Raw genomic sequence first — 20,582 nt, 5'->3', positions numbered from 1 at the left:
TTTTGCTACAACACTTTTTACGGTTTTGCTACAAATGAAAAATATGTTTGCTACTGGGTCTTCGGTGAGTTCTCCGGCGAGTTCTCCGTCGATGTCTCCGACAATATCCATTTTTTCTACAATAGTATATATTTTTTGCTACGCGCTCTCCGGCGAGTCTCCGGTGGTCTGCCCGGCGAGCTCAGCCTGTTTCTTTTATTTCGTGGGTGAACCGTCTTTTGCTTCAGTCATTTGCTGTCGGGGGTGATTTTTTGCTGCCGGAGATGTTTTTTTTGCTACATGCAATCTAACCGTCAAAATGGTTGATCCGACGGCTGGGGACCCGGAGGCTAGGGAATCAGATCCCCGGGGGACGCCCAGCAGTTTCCAACAAAAAATCGGTGCCAAAAAAAGCTTTTCATGAGACATTTTTTTTTCTATTTTACACATGATAAAAAATCTGTTTTTTTTCGGAAAACTTGGTATGCGCACATAAAATGTCGTGAAGTATGTGTCAATTCTTTTTTTTTTTGATTTTTTTATAAATTTTAAAATGTTTTTTTCCGCTTGTAGGAGCATATATATGCACCCAATATCAAAAGTGAATTTCTCTACATACAAAAATAAATTCGTTCATACAAAAATAAAATATCATATAAGTATAAAGAAACCGTACAGAAAATGTTGATTCAAGAAGGAAACAAGTTGTTACAAACGATGAAACAAAGGTTAGAATATATAATGGTCCAAAAAGTTTGTTATTTCTAAAAATACATGGATCTATAAAAAATATAACGATGTTTACAAAATAGGAAAAAAATGAAAAAGGAGACAAGCTGCGTCCGCGTGGTGGATGTTCGACATAATGCCAACTCACCTTAGGAGGCCATCTCTCTTCCCTTGGCAAAGTGGGGGCGGGCGTGTCACCCCATCCCATGGGCATTGAAAGAAAAAATACCATATAAATAGGTCATTTGCCCCCTAGATTTGAAAAAATGTCGGCCTTTTTACCATATTTTCCCTCATGCAATGGGTTGAAACTCCGACGCTGAGCTGTATTACTGACGCGCACACTCCACAACATGGCGGTTGTGCGCTCGAACATGCGTGTGGGTCTTCTGAGAGCTTAGAGCATCTCCACCGGTAGCCTCCAAATAGGGCGCCTGCACCTTTGTTTGGGGGACACCGGTGCATCCTCTATTTGGGGAAGCTGTTTCCACACCGGCACCCCAAAACGGCGACCCCGATAGATGTTTTGAATTAAAATTATAAATAAATACATAGAAAATTGAATAAGAAACATTTTATTCCACAAACTAATACATAATTGGAAACGTGATTTACATGAAGATATAGTTTGGAACATGATTTTCCACAAACTAATACATAATTTGAACCATGGTTGACACAATATAAAATATTGCAAAAACTAAACCTAACTAGGCCGGTCAACGCAGGTTTCGTGTGTTCGCTGCCAAGAAAGAACACTCGAGGGCACACCTAGTCACCCAAACTGGAAAATCCAGCTGGTGAGGGTTCCTCTGTTGGTTCTTTCGAGGAAGAACATCCAAAAACATGCGTGCCGATATTCGCTGCGAAGAAACAACACTCAGTCGTCGTCCTCCTCAGTGCTATCGCCGTGTGTTGACTGCCAAAACCCACCGGCGGGCAGCGGCCTTGTCAACACTGTAGAGCCGGGGGGAGCCTAGAGCTGCGGCTGGCTGAGACCCCTCCGAGCGACGGCCCGCAATGCTCTTCTGGTCACACGCGGCGTTGAGAAGTGCAAGGGCGTGCCACCTGACCTATACCTGGTCAGGAAGGTGATGAGGTTGCCTCGCTTAGTTTCCTGCAGGGCATACATGTAAACATTAAATACGAGCCTCGATCGGCTCTCAGATTATCCTGTGAATCGGCTCAAAGAGCCGATCCACCCATGATCCGTACGGGGTGCACGAATACTTGGTGGTCCTGCTTGATCAAGATGAAGCTAATGAGATCTACGACGATTTAGGGTTTTCACCGCATAACCGGATCATCCTACTCCAGGTTGGGCCTTGCGGCCACGCACGGTGCTCGTAAGCCGATCCTAAACAAGGCCAAAAAACCAACATGAAGTTGATCCTAGGAACATCCCGTTTAGGACTTGCGAACGCCACCCTACGTGCCACCGGATCCTCCCCCCATTGTAAGGCCAAACTATTGCGGATATTAAACTAATCCTTGTAGAACAAGGAGCAATCGTAACGGATCAGATCTACTAAATAATGATCAAGCGGGGTGCCGCCCCCACACCTGAGATAGGCGTGAGGACGGCTAGATATGCAAGGGTTGCACTACGTAAGCATGCTTAAACGAAGAACAATGCTAACCCTAACACATCTAATGATAACTACGTTGCTCGCCATCAAAAACGCTTCAAGTACGAGCAACGCATGAACAACATGGGGCTTGTGCTGCCTAGATCGCAAGATGCGATCTAGGCAGCATGTCGCTACCCGATAGAAACCCTCGAGATGAAGGAGTTGGCGATGCGCCGAGATTGGTTTGTTTTTGGGGTTGAACGTGAGTTGTTGTTTATTCCATAAACCCTAGGTACATATTTATAGTCCAGGGGACTTTCTAATGAGGGCGTGCACTAAACCGTGCACGACTAAGATTCTATCTCTAAACTAAAATAGATCTAATATGTTACAGATACACGGGCAATTAAGCCCAACAGGCCGATTCATATAATTCTCCACGTATATTTCCTTAAGCCCATCTTGATCGCGGCCCACCTCCTGATTTGTCTAAAATCTGGTGATAACACATGCCCCCCTGGTTTTGGAAATAACATTTCCAAAATCATTATGCTTTCCCTTCGAAGGGTCATGTCGTAGCAGAGCAGAGCCGTTACAGCATCCGTCATCATTATGCTCTGTCTTCTCAGCTTCTCTAAAAATCCTGACAGCTTTAGCATCGATCCCTTGGAAGTTGTAATGGCATTAATCCTTCACCAGATTTATCATTATTTAACCGCGCCGATCGGTTAGCTCTCTCTCATATCCTCTATTCCATCCCAGCTATCGGCACCAAAAAACCCTCTCCTCCTCGTAGCAATGTCTTCCTCTTCCTCTTCCTTCTCAAAACTCTTCCCCCAATCTTCGCCGAAGAAAAAGACCGAGGACAGCCTCCACCCCGCGGTGAATCCCTTCTCCTCCGACAAGGAGGAAAAAGAAGGAGAAGCAGCGAAGGCCAAAGCCTCTCCTTCCGCCCAGCTCCCGCCGAAGAAGCGCCCCCGCATGTGGGCGGACAGCGAGGACGAGGATGATGACGAAGAGGAAGAGGAGGAGGATGACTCCTCCTCCTCCATCGGGTACCCGCCGACCAAGCGCTTCCGCTCCTGGGCGGACAGCGAGGATGATGATGATGACGAGGAGGAAGAGGCTCCGGCCAAGGGCTGGGGCAGCAGCGACGAAGAGCTCCCTCGGGAGCAGCGCCGACGACGTCGACGGCGGCGATGACGAGGACAGCGACGACTAGTAGTATAGGACTAGTAGTAGCAAGTGCACTAGGCACCGGATCCCTCTTTTGAGAGCCATCGGCTCTTTCTTGTAAAGCCGCTCCTTGGAATTAATGAAATTGTTCTTTCCATTTATCCTTTAATCGCTCCAATTTCATTCCCTCCGTTTGCCATGCTAAGACCGATAGCAACGCGTCGGACTTCTTTCCTTTCTTGCAGCAACAGCACAGTCCAAGCCCTGTACTAGGCGTCGGCTTTTCCTTCCCAGTTCCTGCCTGAGACGACCATGATGCAGCCGCAGCCGAGGTGACCCTAATCGGCTCTCAAAAACAGGGCATCTTCCAGGCTTGTTGCCCCCCAGTCTCAGCCAAGGTAAAGCAGAGCTGTATGGACCTAGGCTCGATCATGTCTGAGGGAGCTCCTTATGCCGAGCTAGCCGATTTAAGTATACATCGGCTTCCCAAAAACGGAGAGCCCTCAAGGTGAGCTGCCCCCCGAGTTTCTTCAGTTCCTGCCGGCCAGACAGGCTCCCTGACATTGATCTGATCCGCGCGCCCATGCTGCTCGACATTGTCCTTGAAGAAATCTCCCTTGAGTCGATGGCCATGCATCGGCTTTCATGTCCTTAAGTCGATGCCTGCTGCATCGGCTGTGTTCGAAAATTTTCGAATTTTCATTTTTTATTACGGCCGACTTACATCGGCCCCCATATTCCAATACCCATCAACAAAAGATGAGATGCTTCTGTTGCATATCCTCGTATTTTCATATACCTGGGTGCCCCCCGAGCCGATTCTGTCAAGAAAATTGATGGTATCGGCTCTGTTGGATAACATGTTAAACCCAGGCAGAAAGGTAGGTGAGGATAATTTTGGCCGATTACTGGAATCGGCCTCCACGTTGCTTGCTCGTTGAAGGTCTTGTAAGTTCCCTTCGTAAATTTTTTGGGGCCGATCACAAGGATCAGCCTCTCCTGGTTTGCTCATTGGTTTGACCTTGCTACTTGGTCAGGCTGGATGAAACCAACCCAACCTCTGACTTGATGCGCTTGCTGTCGTCCACCTTGAGTGCTCCGTAGAGTCGTGGAGGGCTAAGCTGCGTCGGCAAGACGAGTACCATGTTTGTGCCAGCCGATGTCTCATCATCGGCTTTCCTCGTTTGGGGCGCCACTCCATTTTCCGTGGACGACCCTCTTCATCCAGGGTTCGCTGAACTTTTGCAGCCAGATCAGGCCGGGCCTTCCTTAGCGTATGCAGGTACAACCTTTCGGCCTCCTCCAGGCCGCGCAATCGCTGAACCCTGCGCTTTTGGGAACGGCTGAGTCCGTCAGGGCACCACCTTGGCCGGTGGTACCTGTCTTCTTCCACTTCTCCCTCGTCCTCTGAATCCTCAAGATCTGCCCAACGAGGTGACTCAGCGAGTTTGCTTTGTGACGGGAGAGGCCCTAGGCGCTCGAACACGGACACGTTGGCTGCCTCCTTCTTTTTCTGATTGCATTACGGGCAATTGCCGATTGTGGGCAATCGGCTCATTCCTGAATCCCAGCAGTGTACCGAAGAAGGGCAGTCCCAATGCCCGGCGTTGTCGTCTTGCTCCCTTGATGCTTCCGTGGCATAGCGCTCGTGCTCCTCCTCATCGCGATTCTGCCGACGATGTCTTCTGGCTTCTCTAGCCAAACGATCTTCTCTATCATCGTAATTGGGTCGCCGGCGTTGGTCATACTGGCTAACATATTTGTTGAGGAGGTGATCAGAGAGGGGTCGCCGATATCTTATATTCTTCACCTCTCCCTCTCGTGACATAGCGCTTGCCATCATGATGGAGCCGATCGCGTGGAGCGGCCTCCTCTGTGTCCTTGCTATGAGAGCAACTGCCCTCATCTCCATCTTTGCCAGAGTGGTTTCCAGGTCCTACCATGTTGATGCTGAACGAGGGACCTGGCTGGCAACCTTCAGGGTAGGTGATTTCTACCATGTTAACGGCGGGGAAGGGTTGGGTGTCGACCTTCATGGCGTACCGGTTGAAAATTAGCCGCCCCTTCTCTATCGCCGCTTGGATGTGCTGACGCCACACCCGGCAGTCGTTGGTGGCATGGGAAAGCGAGTTGTGGAATTTGCGATACGGCTTTCCGTTTAGCTCTTTCGCCGTGGGGAACTTGAGACCTTCGGGAACCGTCAACTGTTTCTCCTTGAGCAGGAGGTCGAAGATTTGTTCGGTCTTGGTCACGTCAAAATCAAATCCCCGGGCGGCCCCGGTGGCTTTACCCATTTGCGAGCCACGGGGTTCCTCCCCGAGTCCACTCAGCCACTCGCTATCTCTTGGCCTCCCGCAGGCACTTCATCCTCCTCCGTATCGACCATGACTACCGCACGCTTGAACTTGTCTTGGTACAGGTCGGGGTGGCGCTGTTCATATGCCGATAGTTTCGAACCATGTGCGCCGGTGAGGGATAATCCGCTTGGGAGGCCATGTCCTTGAGCTGTGTTGCAAGGCTCTGCTACGCCAACTCGATCGCTTCCTTTTCAATTATACGAACCGAATAACATCGGTTCCTAAGATTCCTGAAGCGCTGGATGTATTCTGTCACCGTTTCCCCGCGCTTCTGACGTAGTTGTGCTAGATCGGCAATGCCAGACTCGGAAGCTTCTGAATGGTATTGCATATGGAACTGTTCTTCCAATTGCTTCCAAGACCGGACGGAGTTCGCCGGTAGAGAGGTGTACCATCCAAAAGCCGATCCCGTGAGGGACTGTGAAAAGAGCCTCACGCGTAGCTGATCCGACACCGAAGCCGGTCCTAGTTGAGCCAAATATCGGCCGACGTGCTCGATGGAGCTGGAGCCATCCGATCCACCGAATTTGGAGAAGTCGGGGAGCCGATATTTTGGTGGCAGCGGGATCATCTCGTAATCGTCGAGGTACGGCTTGGAATAGCCGATCTGCCCTTCTTTTCGGCATCATGCCGAACTGGTCTCTCGGTATGGTACTGATCTGATCCACTGTGCTGGCCGTAGGAGTTGCACTGCGAAGATTCGCCGGGGTGGCGTACTTGGCCTGCCACGTTTGCTTTTCCAGCTACGAGCCAGCTGCGGAGCCGGGCTCGGGAGTTTCGTCGGTGTGGCATATTTAGTTAGCCACGTCCGCTCTGTCGCCGATGTTCCTCCTCGTCTTCGCCGGAGTCCCCGATGTTGTGGCTCTGGTTCGTGAGTGCCCGGTCACCACAATCCGGCACATACATGCACGCGTATCCATGAGGGATCTCCTTAGGCGCCTCCATTAAGAACCGGTAGTCACCGGGGTCGCCACCAATTCTGCAGACGAGGAATGCCGGTGTAGTCGGCACTTCAGACCGGTGCCGCCAACGCAAACGGCAGCGGTGGACGGGACCGGAAAGGCAACTCTCCTTGATGAGTCCCGAGAGCTGGTCCCGACGGCGAGTACCGGTGGCTCATGATCTCTCGGATCACGCGCGGAGCGACACGCTTCAGCACGTTGACCAAGTTCTCGAGTGGCGGTGTAGCGAGTGAGCCACCGGGTAGTTGATCTCCTGCCGCGGACCCTCGGTGCGTTCCTCCGACGGGGAAGAGAGGTCTATCCCATCGAGTGCACCTTCCGGTGAGAACCCCTTCCATCCGATGCCACCGTAACGGGTTCTGCGAAAAGAGCCGATGAGGTCGGCTTCGAGGGTAGCCTTGATCTCGTTGTATTGCTTCTTGAGGTCGTCGAGCGGATCCTCGTAGGTGATCGGCGTGCCGTCCGCCATCTCGGATGTAGAGGGCGATGTGGTTGATGTAGACGATGGTCCCACCGGGCGTGCCGAGAATGTGTTGATCGCCAAAACCCACCGGCGGGCAGCGGCCTTGTCAACACCGTAGAGCCGGGGGAGCCTAGAGCTGCGGCTGGCCGAGACCCCTCCGAGCGACGGCCCGCAATGCTCTTCCGGTCACACGCGGCGTTGCGAAGTGCAGGCGTGCCACCGACCTATACCTGGTCGGGGAAGGTGATGAGGTTGCCTCGCTTAGTTTCCTGCAGGGCATACATGTAAACATTAAATACGAGCCTCGATCGGCTCTCGAGTTATCTCGTGAATCGGCTCAAAGAGCCGATCCACCCATGATCCGTACGGGGTGCACGAATACTTGGTGGTCCTGCTTGATCAAGATGAAGCTAATGAGATCTACGACGATTTAGGGTTTTCACCGCATAACCGGATCATCCTACTCCGGAGTTGGGCCTTGCGGCCACGCACGGTGCTCGTAAGCCGATCCTAAACAAGGCCAAAAAACCAACATGAAGTTGATCCTAGGAACATCCCGTTTAGGACTTGCGAACGCCACCCTACGTGCCACTCGGATCCTCCCCCCATTGTAAGGCCAAACTATTGCGGATATTAAACTAATCCTTGTAGAACAAGGAGCAATCGTAACGGATCAGATCTACTAAATAATGATCAAGCGGGGTGCCGCCCCCACACCTGAGATAGGCGTGAGGACGGCTAGATATGCAAGGGTTGCACTACGTAAGCATGCTTAAACGAAGAACAATGCTAACCCTAACACATCTAATGATAACTACGTTGCTCGCCATCAAAAACGCTTCGATACGAGCAACGCATGAACAACATGGGGCTTGTGCTGCCTAGATCGCAAGATGCGATCTAGGCAGCATGTCGCTACCTGATAGAAACCCTCGAGATGAAGGAGTTGGCGATGCGCCGAGATTGGTTTGTTTTTGGGGTTGAACGTGAGTTGTTGTTTATTCCATAAACCCTAGGTACATATTTATAGTCCAGGGGACTTTCTAATGAGGGCGTGCACTAAACCGTGCACGACTAAGATTCTATCTCTAAACTAAAATAGATCTAATATGTTACAGATACACGGGCAATTAAGCCCAACAGGCCGATTCATATAATTCTCCACGTATATTTCCTTAAGCCCATCTTGACTGCGGCCCACCTCTGGATTTGTCTAAAATCTGGTGATAACACCGTGGTAGTGGCGGCGGCTACGCATGTCGTCGAACACCTTGACGCTCATGTCCCTATCACCAAAGTAGGAGAACACGAGCATGAAGCCGTCTTGGAGGCGGTGGTGGCGCGCGAACTTCTCCTAGCCGATGTGAAGGTACATCTTGCCGCGCGCGTCGTAGATCACGTCCACGATCCACCAGTAGTAGCCGCACGCATCCTCCCGCATATGCATCTTGCCCGGGCGCTCGTAGCCGGCGACGAAGTCGGCGAAGGAGTCCGGCAGCCTCTGGATGCCGCGTGGGTCGCCCTTGAGGATGAGGATGAATTCGAACAACACGGGCCCCTCCTCGTCCATGTCCGACGATGAAGATGATGGCGTCGCAGGCGACGGTGTGCGTGCACCTCTGCCACGGCCACGACCACGACCACGGCCGCGACCTCGGCCTCGGCCAGACTCTTTTCAGATGGTGGCGGCTAGGGTTGGGGAGAGAGGCGTGATACGTCTCAAACGTATCTATAATTTCTTATGTTCCATGCTACTTTTATGATGATACTCACATGTTTTATACACATTATATGTCATTACTATGCGTTTTCCGGAACTAACCTATTGACAAGATGCCGAAGTGCCAGTTCTTGTTTTCTGCTGTTTTTGATTTCAGAAATCGTAGTAAGGAAATATTCTCGGAATTGGACGAAATCAAGGCCCACGATCTTATAATTCCACGAAGCTTCCAGAACACCGGAGAGGGACCAGAGGGGAGGCCCAGGGGCCCCACACGCCATGGCGGCACGACCAGAGGGGGGGCGCCCCCCTACTGTGTGGGTCCCCCGTGGCCCTTCCGACTCCGCCTCTTCGCCTATTTAAGCCCTGGTGACCTAAATCTTCGATACGGAAAAGCCACGGTACGAGAAACCTTCCAGAGCCGCCGCCATCGCGAAGCCAAGATGCTGGGGACGGGAGTCTCCGTTCCGGCACGCCGCGGGGACGGGGAAGTGCCCCGGAAGGCATCTCCATCGACACCACCGCCATCTTCATCAACGCTGCTGTCTCCCATGAGGAGGGAGTAGTTCTCCATCGAGGCTAAGGGCTGTACCGGTAGCTATGTGGTTAATCTCTCTCTCCATGTACTTCAATACAATGATCTCATGAGCTGCCTTACATGATTGAGATCCATATGATGAGCTTGTAATCTAGATGTCGTTATGCTATTCAAGTGGATTTTACTTATGTGATCTCCGGAGACTCCTTGTCCCACGTGTGTAAAGGTGACAGAGTGTGTGCACCGTGTGGGTCTCTTAGGCTATATTTCACAGAATACTTATTCACCGAGTTATGATTTGAGTTGGATGTCTCTATGAAATTGTGGTGTGTTAGTACCTCCTATGAATGCTCACGGTGACGGCGTGGGGTGTTTATTAGTACTTGGGAATACCTACATGATGAATTAGTGTTCGTTATCTTGCCGGAGAGTAATTCGGAATAGCATGGTGAAGTGCTTATTTATATTCCTTTATGATTGCAATGTGCTTTATATCACTATTAATCTATGTGCTACTCTAGTGATGTTATTAAAGTAGTCTATTCCTCCTCCATGATGTAATGGTGACAGTGTGTGCATCATGTAGTACTTGGCGTAGGTTATGATTGTGATCTCTTGTAGATTATGGAGTTAACTATTACTATGATAGTATTGATGTGATCTATTCCCCCTTTCATAGCTTGATGGTGACAGTGTGCATGCTATGTTAGTACTCGGTATAATTGCGTTGGTATATCATGCACTCTAAGGTTATTTAAATTTGAACATCGAATGTTGTGGAGCTTGTTAACTCCGGCATTGAGGTGCTCTTGTAGTCCTACACAATTAATGGTGTTCATCATCCAACAAGAGAGTGTAGAGTGGTTTTATTATGTGATCAATGTTGAGAGTGTCCACTAGTGAAAGTATGATCCCTAGGCCTTGTTTCCAAATACTGCAATCATCGCTTATTTACTGTTTTAGTTCATCTTTACTTCCTGCAATATTACTATCATGAACTGCACGCCAGCGAGCTATTTTCTGGCGCCGTTACTACTGCTCATATTCATTCATACCACTTGTATTTCACTATCTCTTCGCCGAACTAGTGCACCTATACATCTGTTGGGGACACAAGAGACTTCTTGTATCGTGATTGCAGGGTTGCTTGAGAGGGATATCTTTGACCTCTTCCTCCCTGAGTTCGATAAACCTTGGGTGATTCACTTAAGGGAAACTTGCTTCTGTTCAACAAACCTCTCGCTCTTGGAGGCCCAACATCGTCTACGGGAATAGAAGCGTGCGTAGACATCAAGCTATTTTCTGGCGCCGTTGCCGGGGAGGTAAGGTAAAAGCTATTCACATCCTCCGACTACTAAGCTATCTCCTAGTCTTGTTGCCGGTGTGTGAGTGCTCGAAGCTATTTCCTTTAGATCCTGCAATTGCATCTTTTTGTTTCTTGTTTACACTAGTTAGGCATAATGGAAAACAATGAGCTTTTTATTTTATTTCCTGAGTTAAGACATGGATTGTTTGATGCGAAAATTAAAAAACCTATGGAACCTTATTTGCATGCTAGTAGTAATATTAGTATGAACGCTTTGAACACCATTGTTAATAATGATATAGAAAGTTCTAAGCTTGGGGAAGCTGGTTTTGATGAGTATGATATTTTTAGTCCCCCAAGCATGGAGGAGAAAATTTTCTTTGATGATACTTTGCCTCCCATTTATGATGATTATAGTGATAGTGGTATTTTGGTGCCGCCTACTATGGAGGATAAATTTAATTATGATTACAATATGCCTCCTATATTTGATGATAGCTACTTTGTTGAATTTGCTCCCACTACAATTAATAAGAATGACTATGCTTATGTTGGGAGTAGTAATAATTTTATGCATGAGACTCATGATAAGAATGTTTCATTTGATAGTTATATTGTTGAGTTTGTTCATGATGCTACTGAAAATCATTATGAGAGAGGAAAATATGGTTGTAGAAGTTTTCATGTTACTAAAACACCTCTCTATATGCTGAAAATCTTGAAGTTGCGCTTGTGTTACTTTTCTATGCTTGTTGCATTATGCCTACATGACTTGTTTATTTACAAGATTCCTTTTCATAGGAAGTGGGTTAGGCTTAAATTTGTTTTGAATTTGCTTCTTGATGCTCTCTTTTGCTTCAACTCTTATTTCTTGGGAGTGCATCATTAAAATTGATGAGCCCATCTTAATGGCTATAAAGAAAGCACTTCTTGGGAGATAACCCATGTCTTTATTTTGCTACTGTTTTGTTGTGTCTTGGAAGTTGTTACTACTGTAGCAACCTCTCCTTATCTTTATTTTATTGCATTGTTGTTCCAAGTAAAGTATTTGATAGTAAAGTCAATACTAGATTTGGATTACTGCGCAGGAACAGATTTCTTGCTGTCACGAATTTGGGTATGATTCTTTGTAGGTAACTCAGCAAAATCTGCCAATTTACGTGCGTGATCCTCAGATATGTACGCAAATTTCATTCAATTTGAGCATTTTCATCTGAGCAAGTTTGGTGCCTCTAAAAAATTCGTCTTTACGGACTATTCTGTTTTGACAGATTCTGCCTTTTATTTCGCATTGCCTCTTTTGCAATGTTTGATGGATTTCTTTGTTCCATTAACTTTCAGTAGCTTTGTGCAATGTCCAGAAGTGTTAAGAATGATTGTGTCACCTCTGAATATATGAATTTTCAATTATGCACTAACCCTCTAATGAGTTTGTTTTGAGTTTGGTGTGGAGGAAGTTTTCAAGGGTCAAGAGAGGAGGATGATACAATATGATCAAGAAGAGTGAAAAGTCTAAGCTTGGGGATGCCCCCGTGGTTCATCCCTTCATATTTCAAGAAGACTCGAGCATCTAAGCTTGGGGATGCCCAAGGCATCCCCTTCTTCATCGACAACTTATCAGGTCACCTCTAGTGAAACTATATTTTTATTCCGTCACATCTTATGTACTTTACTTGGAGCGTCTGTGTGCTTTTGTTTTCATTTTGTTATTTTCATTCTCTGAATAAATTCATGCTTGTGTGGGAGAGAGACACGCTCCGCTGTTTCGTATGAACACATATGTTCTTAGCTTTATTCTTAATGTTCACGGCGAAGGTTGAAACTGCTTCGTTCATTGTTATATGGTTGGAAAAAGAAAATGCTGCATGTGGTAAATGGTATAATGTCTTGAATAATTTGATACTTGACAATTGTTGTGCTCATATAGATCATGTTTAAGCTCTTGCATCATGTACTTTGTACCCATTAATGAAGAACTACATAGAGCTTGTTAAAATTTGGTTTGCATGATTGGTCTCTAGAGTCTAGATATTTTCTGGTTAAGGTGTTTGAACAACAAGGAAACGATGTAAAGTGTTATAATACTTACAATATGTTCATATGTGAGTCTTGCTGCACCGTTTTATACTTGAGTTTGCTTCAAACAACCTTGCTAGCCTAGCCTTGTATTGAGAGGAATTCTTCTCGTACATCCAAATCCTTGAGCCAATAACCATGCCATTTGTGTCCACCATACCTACCTACTACATGGTATTTCTCTGCCATTCCAAAGTAAATTGCTTGAGTGCTACCTTTAAAATTCCATTCTTTGTCTTTGCAATATATAGCTCATGGGAAAAATAGCCTTAAAAACTATTGTGTTGAAGAATATGTACTTATGTGTCTTATTTCTTAATAAGTTGCTTGTTGAGCGGTAACCATGTTTCTCGGGACGCCATCAACTTTTACCTTTGTTGAATATCATGTGAGTTGCTATGCATGTTCGTCTTGTCTGAAGTAAGGGCGGTTTTCATGATAAATGGTTTGAGTATGCATATTGTTAGAGAAGAACATTGGGCCGCTAACTAAAGTCTCCATGGTGGAAGTTTCAGTTTGGACAATCAATCCTCAATCTCTTATGAGAATATTATCTGTTGTGGAATGCTTATGCATTAAAGAGGAGTCCATTATCTGTTGTCTATGTTGTCCCGGTATGGATGTCTAAGTTGAGAATAATCAAAAGCGAGAAATCCAATGCGAACGTTCTCTTTAGACCTTTGTACAGGCGGCATAGAGGTACCCCTTTGTGACACTTGGTTGAAACATATGCTATGCAATGATAATCCATGTTAATCCAAGCTAATTAGGACAAGGTGCGAGCACTATTGGTATACTATGCATGAGGCTTGCAACTTATAGGATGTCTTATACATAACACATATACTTTATTACTACCGTTGACAAAATTGTTTCTATGTTTTCAAAATGAAAAGCTCTAGCACAAAAATAGTAATCCATGCTTCCCTCTGTTGTTTTGTCAGTTTACCTACTTCTTTCTATCTTAGAAGCAAACACTTGTATGAACTGTGTGCATTGATTCTTACATGTTTACCTATTGCACTTGTTATATTACTTTGTGTTGACAATTATCCATGAGATATGCATGTTGAAAGTTGAAAGCAACCGCTGAAACTTATATCTTCCTTTGTGTTGCTTCAATGCCTTTACTTTGAATCTATTGCTTTATGAGTAACTCTTATGCAAGTCTTATTGATGCTTGTCTTGAAAGTATTATTCATGAAAAGTCTTTGCTATATGATTCATTTGTTTACTCATTGTCTTCACCATTGCTTCGAATCGCTGCATTCATCTCATATGCTTTACAATAGTATTGATCAAGATTATGATAGCATGTCACTTCAGAAATTATCCTTGTTATCGTTTACCTACTCGAGGGCGAGTAGGAACTAAGCTTGGGGATGCTTGATACGTCTCAAACGTATCTATAATTTCTTATGTTCCATGCTACTTTTATGATGATACTCACATGTTTTATACACATTATATGTCATTATTATGCGTTTTCCGGAACTAACCTATTGATAAGATGCCGAAGTGCCAGTTCCTATTTTCTGCTGTTTTTGGTTTCAGAAATCGTAGTAAGAAAATATTCCCGGAATTGGACGAAATCAAGGCCCACGATCTTATAATTTCACGAAGCTTCCAGAACACCGGAGAGGGACCAGAGGGGAGGCCCAGGGGCCCCACACGCCATGACGGCGCGGCCAGAGGGGGGGGCGCCCCCCTACTGTGTGGGTCCCCCGTGGCCCTTCCGACTCCGCCTCTTCGCCTATTTAAGCCCTGGTGACCTAAATCTTCGATACGGAAAACCCACGGTACGAGAAACCTTCCAGAGCCGCCGCCATCGTGAAGCCAAGATCTGGGGGACAGGAGTCTCTGTTCCGGCACGCCGCCGGGACAGGGAAGTGCCCCCGGAAGGCATCTCCATCGACACCACCGCCATCTTCATCAACGCTTCTTTGTCTCCCATGAGGAGGGAGTAGTTCTCCATCGAGGCTAAGGGCTGTACCGGTAGCTATGTGGTTAATCTCTCTCTCCATGTACTTCAATACAATGATCTCATGAGCTGCCTTACATGATTGAGATCCATATGATGAGCTTGTAATCTAGATGTCGTTATGCTATTCAAGTGGATTTTACTTATGTGATCTCCGGAGACTCCTTGTCCCACGTGTGTAAAGGTGACGAGTGTGTGCACCGTGTGGGTCTCTTAGGCTATATTTCACAGAATACTTATTCACTGAGTTATGATTTGAGTTGGATGTCTCTATGAAATTGTGGTGTGTTAGTACCTCCTATGAATGCTCACAGTGACAGCGTGGGGTGTTTATTAGTACTTGGGAATACCTACATGATGAATTAGTGTTCGTTATCTTGCCAGAGAGTAATTCAGAATAGCATGGTGAAGTGCTTATTTATATTCCTTTATGATTGCAATGTGCTTTATATCACTATTAATCTATGTGCTACTCTAGTGATGTTATTAAAGTAGTCTATTCCTCCTCCATGATGTAATGGTGACAGTGTGTGCATCATGTAGTACTTGGCGTAGGTTATGATTGTGATCTCTTGTAGATTATGGAGTTAACTATTACTATGATAGTATTGATGTGATCTATTCCCCCTTTCATAGCTTGATGGTGACAGTGTGCATGCTATGTTAGTACTCGGTATAATTGCGTTGGTATATCATGCACTCTAAGGTTATTTAAATATGAACATCGAATGTTGTGGAGCTTGTTAACTCCGGCATTGAGGTGCTCTTGTAGCCCTACACAATTAATGGTGTTCATTATCCAACAAGAGAGTGTAGAGTGGTTTTATTATGTGATCAATGTTGAGAGTGTCCACTAGTGAAAGTATGATCCCTAGGCCTTGTTTCCAAATACTACAATCATCCCTTATTTACTATTTTACTTCATCTTTACTTCCTGCAATATTATTACCATCAACTGTACGCCAGCGAGCTATTTTCTGGCGCCGTTACTACTGCTCATGTTCATACATACCACTTGTATTTCACTATCTTTTCGCCGAACTAGTGCACCTATACATCTGACAAGTGTATTGGGTGTGTTGGGGACACAAGAGACTTCTTGTATCGTGATTGCAGGGTTGCTTGAGAGGGATATCTTTGACCTCTTCCTCCCTGAGTTCGATAAACCTTGGGTGATTCACTTAAGGGAAACTTGTTGCTGTTCTACAAACCTCTGCTCTTGGAGGCCCAACACTTTCTACTGGAATAGAAGCGTGCGTAGACATCAAGGCGCTAGGGTTTGTGTGTGAGAGGGACGATGAGAGGCGGCCCTTTTTATAGGCGAGATGGAGGCGGGGGAGCGGTGGTGCTGATTAACGGCGGCACGAAGAGCAAGGCGTGCGTGACGGGATGGTTAACTACGCGTATGCGGAAACTGCACCGCCGCTTGCGCCCCAATAACTCCCGTTGCGAGGTAGGCAACGGTTAGGTTAAAATTGAATGAGTCGCTGATGCGTCGGCCCCGCCACTCCCCACTGGCGTCGAATTTTGGGATGTGTGGCTGACAGGCGGCTCCCACGCCCAAAATTTTCAAAGCCTCGCGAGGCGCCGGCGCGCACGATTCGCGCCCTTGGCAAAGGGGCCGGCACGGGGTTGCCGGCGATTCTATTGGGCTCAAAAATTGGCCGGCGCCGTTTGGGGCGCGCCGGTGCGAGCCCATTTTCGCTCCCGGCCCCCAAAAAGCTACCGGGGCCGCTATCGGGGGTGCCGGTGGAGATGCTCTTACCAAAGTGCACTAAGAGCATCTCCAGTCGCGTCCCCAAATCGTCCTCCAAAGGGATTTGGGGCGTGCTGGACAAAAAAAAAATTCCCAGCCATGTCCCCCAAAGCCGCTTTTTGTTCGGCGCGGCCCGATACGGTGACCGGCGCCCCGAGCCCGTCCCCGCCCCACAGGGGACGCTCCAGGCACGCCGGACACAACGAAAAGCAAGGCGGGGAGTGGCAGGATTGACGCGTCAGCGTCACATTCAAGTTTGGACCTAACCGTCGCCTACATCGCGATGGAAGTTATTTGCGCGCAGTGACACACGACTGAAGCGTCGCAGCTTTTCCTTAAATGGTGATGGAGGGGCAGGCGAGACGTCTCGTCGGTGCTGCGCAGCCTCCACGCGTCGCCGGCGTTCGCACGCCACCGCGCGTTCCCGCGCTTTCTTCCCGCCGCTTCTAGCCTCTTCCCGCGCTTTCTTCCCGACGCCGACGTCTATAAAGCCCCCCCCCGGCTCAATGGAAGCCACCACAGCCGCCGGCACCCCTTTCTCCGCCACAAGCACATCCCTCGCCGCTCGAACACCGCTGCGCAATGATGAACATGCCCGGCACCGGCCAGTTCCCTCCACCGCCGTCTCCACCACCACCACCTCCACCACCGGATTCGCAGTTCGGGATCAACGACGCCGCCTAGGAAGATTCGCAGCTGCGCCGGGAGGAGCTTTGGCGTGCAGAGCGGCGGCAGCAGCGGGAGGCAATCGAGTAGCAGGCCCGTCAGCAGCATGAGGCGGCGGCGGCGTCAGTAGCGGGAGACCCCGCAGCTGAGGAGAAAGCGGCGTGGGAGGAGGAGGTGCTGGCAGACACAATTGCGGCGTTCGACGCCGCCACGGTGGAAGAGGCGTGGCAGCGCCAGATGGAGGAGATGGCCCAGTGGTGGTGTGACGAGCGCCAGCGCCAGCGCATGGAGCAGGAGGCGCAGTACCGTGAACGGCGGGAGGCGATCGAGCGATGGTGGCGGGAGGCGAAGGAGTGTACACAGCAGCGGGAGGCGGCGCTGGCGGCAACTGAGGCAGCCTGGGGGGGAGCGGGCGGATGCGTTGGCGGCGGAGGCCGACGCGTTAGCGGCGCGACTGGAGGTGCAAATGGAGGGGGAGGAGGAGGAGGAGGCGGAGAAGGAGAAGGCGGAGCATGACGACGACGACGACAACTTCGAGTGGTCCGACGATGACGGTCCGCACCCGGACGAGGCGACGGATCAGCAACGCGCCCTCGTCGAGTCCTTCGAGTCGGAGAAGAAGCTCCAGGACGACGCTCGTGCACGCGAAGAGGCGCAGATTCGCTGCACCGTCGAGCTCTCCCTCCAGGCGGCGCAACATGGGAGAGCAGGCGACGACGCGCTGCTGGAGCTACGACGTCTGGTCACTGCCCTACGCATGGAGAGGCGGCGCCTGGAGGAGCTGCGGCGGAGGGGAGACGACGACGGGGCAGGACCATCGAACGCACCGCCGGGCGGTCAGTAGGCCAGGGTTTAGTTGAAATCTAGCCGTTTTCATTCAAACTTTGTAATATATAATCAAATTTGAATGAAAACATTTATTTTCGTGCACTAATATTCATTTGGGGTGGCCGTTTAGAGGACGTGGCTGGGGAGCGACGTCCCCCAAACGCAGCACGAACAAACACGTCCCCCAAACGCTCAATCCGCTGCCGTTTGGGGACGGTTTGGGGGACGACTGGAGATGCTCTAATGGCCTCCCTATCATGTGTGTTCCTCTTTACCTACTATCTGCATGTATGGATCCATCCTTATCATTCATGAAAGTTAATACTTACTCTCGAAAAATAGAAAGTTAATACTCCATTTGATTCAAATATTGGTGGATTTATCTAGATACAGTTGTGTCTAGAGTACTCTAGACACGTTTTAGTGTATAGATAAATGCGAATTTAGATAACTTTGCGGCAAGAAATTTAAATCGGAGGGAGTATTTAAAACTTGATACTAGAATGAAATATGATAGTGCAACCCAACTAGGAAACTGTTAACCATTTTAATTCATCAACCTTTTTTCGTGCCTGCAAAAACATCCTGACAGGTAAAGTGGGCCTGAGGTCGCATTTATTATTCGTCATAGGGGGCCGCATCTCTATAATAACTAAATACTCCCTGCGTCTCAGTTTACTAGTATTTCCCGTATTGCTAGGTCGTCAATATAACTTATATAATTTAAATTATATAATGTAAAAAATTATATCATTAAAAAATAGAACATCTAAACTTTCTATAACTAATGCTAACTTGATCGAATTTGCGATCTAGGAGTAAGTTGTTTCCCCTACTTATTTTATTATTTCTTTAAACATACAGGCCATCCAGCTCATCAAGTGGCCACGTCAGCAATTTTTATTCCGTTACATACAGCTACCTCAGCGAGCTCCTTTTTGTTTCTTTTCTAAGCAAAGAAGAACAGTCAAGTCCACTGTATGAGGCCTCATCTAGCCCATCACTGTAGATCTCACGTGATCGAAGAAACAGCCAACCATTTTATTCTTTTCATTGATTTGGCAGACGTAGCAAAGCGCGCCGGATTCTTCTAATCTTAGAAGAGCTCTAAGCTCCCAGGGTTCCCAGCACCCCTGGTTGATCGGTGGGTCGCTATCGCGGGTCCCGCTCTGGAAATGTTGCGTTGTCGCTTTGTTTTGGCCACCTGATTGCGTGTTGGTTCAAGCCGCGTCTTCGCTGGCCCGTTTGCGTCGGTGCCGAGTGCCGACCGACTCGAGGTGAACCACCTTGATTCCCCTCCTTCCCAGAATTCCAGTCCCCACCCCATAGTTCCTGCCCCAAGCGGCCACGCCTAGGTCGCCGCCGCTCCCGGGAGATGCCGCCGCTCCCTCCGGCGGCAGTGTTGCAAACGCCTCCGCCAGAGCCCTGCTCTTTGTCCTGCCGCTTCAACTCTCAGCATGCGCCCGACCTTCTCTCGCGTGCCCTCCCTATCGCCGGACATCCCGGCTCCTGCGTCCTCTCCCCGTCGTTGGGCCGCGCTTTGCAGGGCACAAGCAGCCACCGCGAGGCGAATCTAGCAGCCGGTGTTAACTATGATCCGGTGCGTGCCTACCTCAATCGTGCTCACCTCACCTACGGCATAGCGGCCAATGTTCATCTTTCCGTCGGCGTCCCGTGCTAAAGTGGCTTCCGGCGGTCCGATTACATCTACACAGGCACTAAGGATTTACCCTCTGGCCTGATTCCACCAATCAACTACGGGCTGCCAGGGCCTCAATCTCTCCGCCAGACCACATCCACACCAAGAAACGCTACCGAGCACAGCCTGTGTACGTCAAAGCTTATGTTCTAAATTTGGAGCAGTAGCCTGAATTCATTTTGTATAGGCCACTCTAATCCGGGATGTTTCCTTGGCCAACATAACCTATATCTATGCTGAGATTCGTGGCACATATGAAAACAGGCGAGCATGTGAGAGCTGCCTGTTTCAAGGGTTGCAAGTTATTTTCTTGATCTTTCTCTTGCAAGTGAAATACGCAAGGTATGGTATAACTGCAATTTCGTTGATTTGTGGAGTGATTTTTTCTTCTATCAATTTGTTACTCTTTGAGCCAATTAGCTACTTTTAGATGAAAATAGCTGGACACATCATACTTGGATGTAGGCTGCGAATTAGCAATTAAATATATCATCAACTGATTTAGTAGTTCCATGAATATGTCATTAACTGATTTAGCAGTTCCATGAATATGTCATCAATTTATAGATGAAAAAGGAAATGGCCAATAGGTCAGAAAACCACAGATCCACTGGTCAGCACTTATGCTACGTAGATATGCATATATATATATATATATATATATATATATATATATATATATATATATATATATATATATATATATATATATATATATATATATATATATATATATCTTAAATTTAGTTTCTGTATATTTATTGTTTTATTATAA

This window comes from Lolium rigidum, chromosome 6, assembly GCF_022539505.1.
Source record: "Lolium rigidum isolate FL_2022 chromosome 6, APGP_CSIRO_Lrig_0.1, whole genome shotgun sequence".
NCBI classification, from domain to species: domain Eukaryota; kingdom Viridiplantae; phylum Streptophyta; class Magnoliopsida; order Poales; family Poaceae; genus Lolium; species Lolium rigidum.
Note: the sequence above shows the minus strand (reverse complement) of the source record.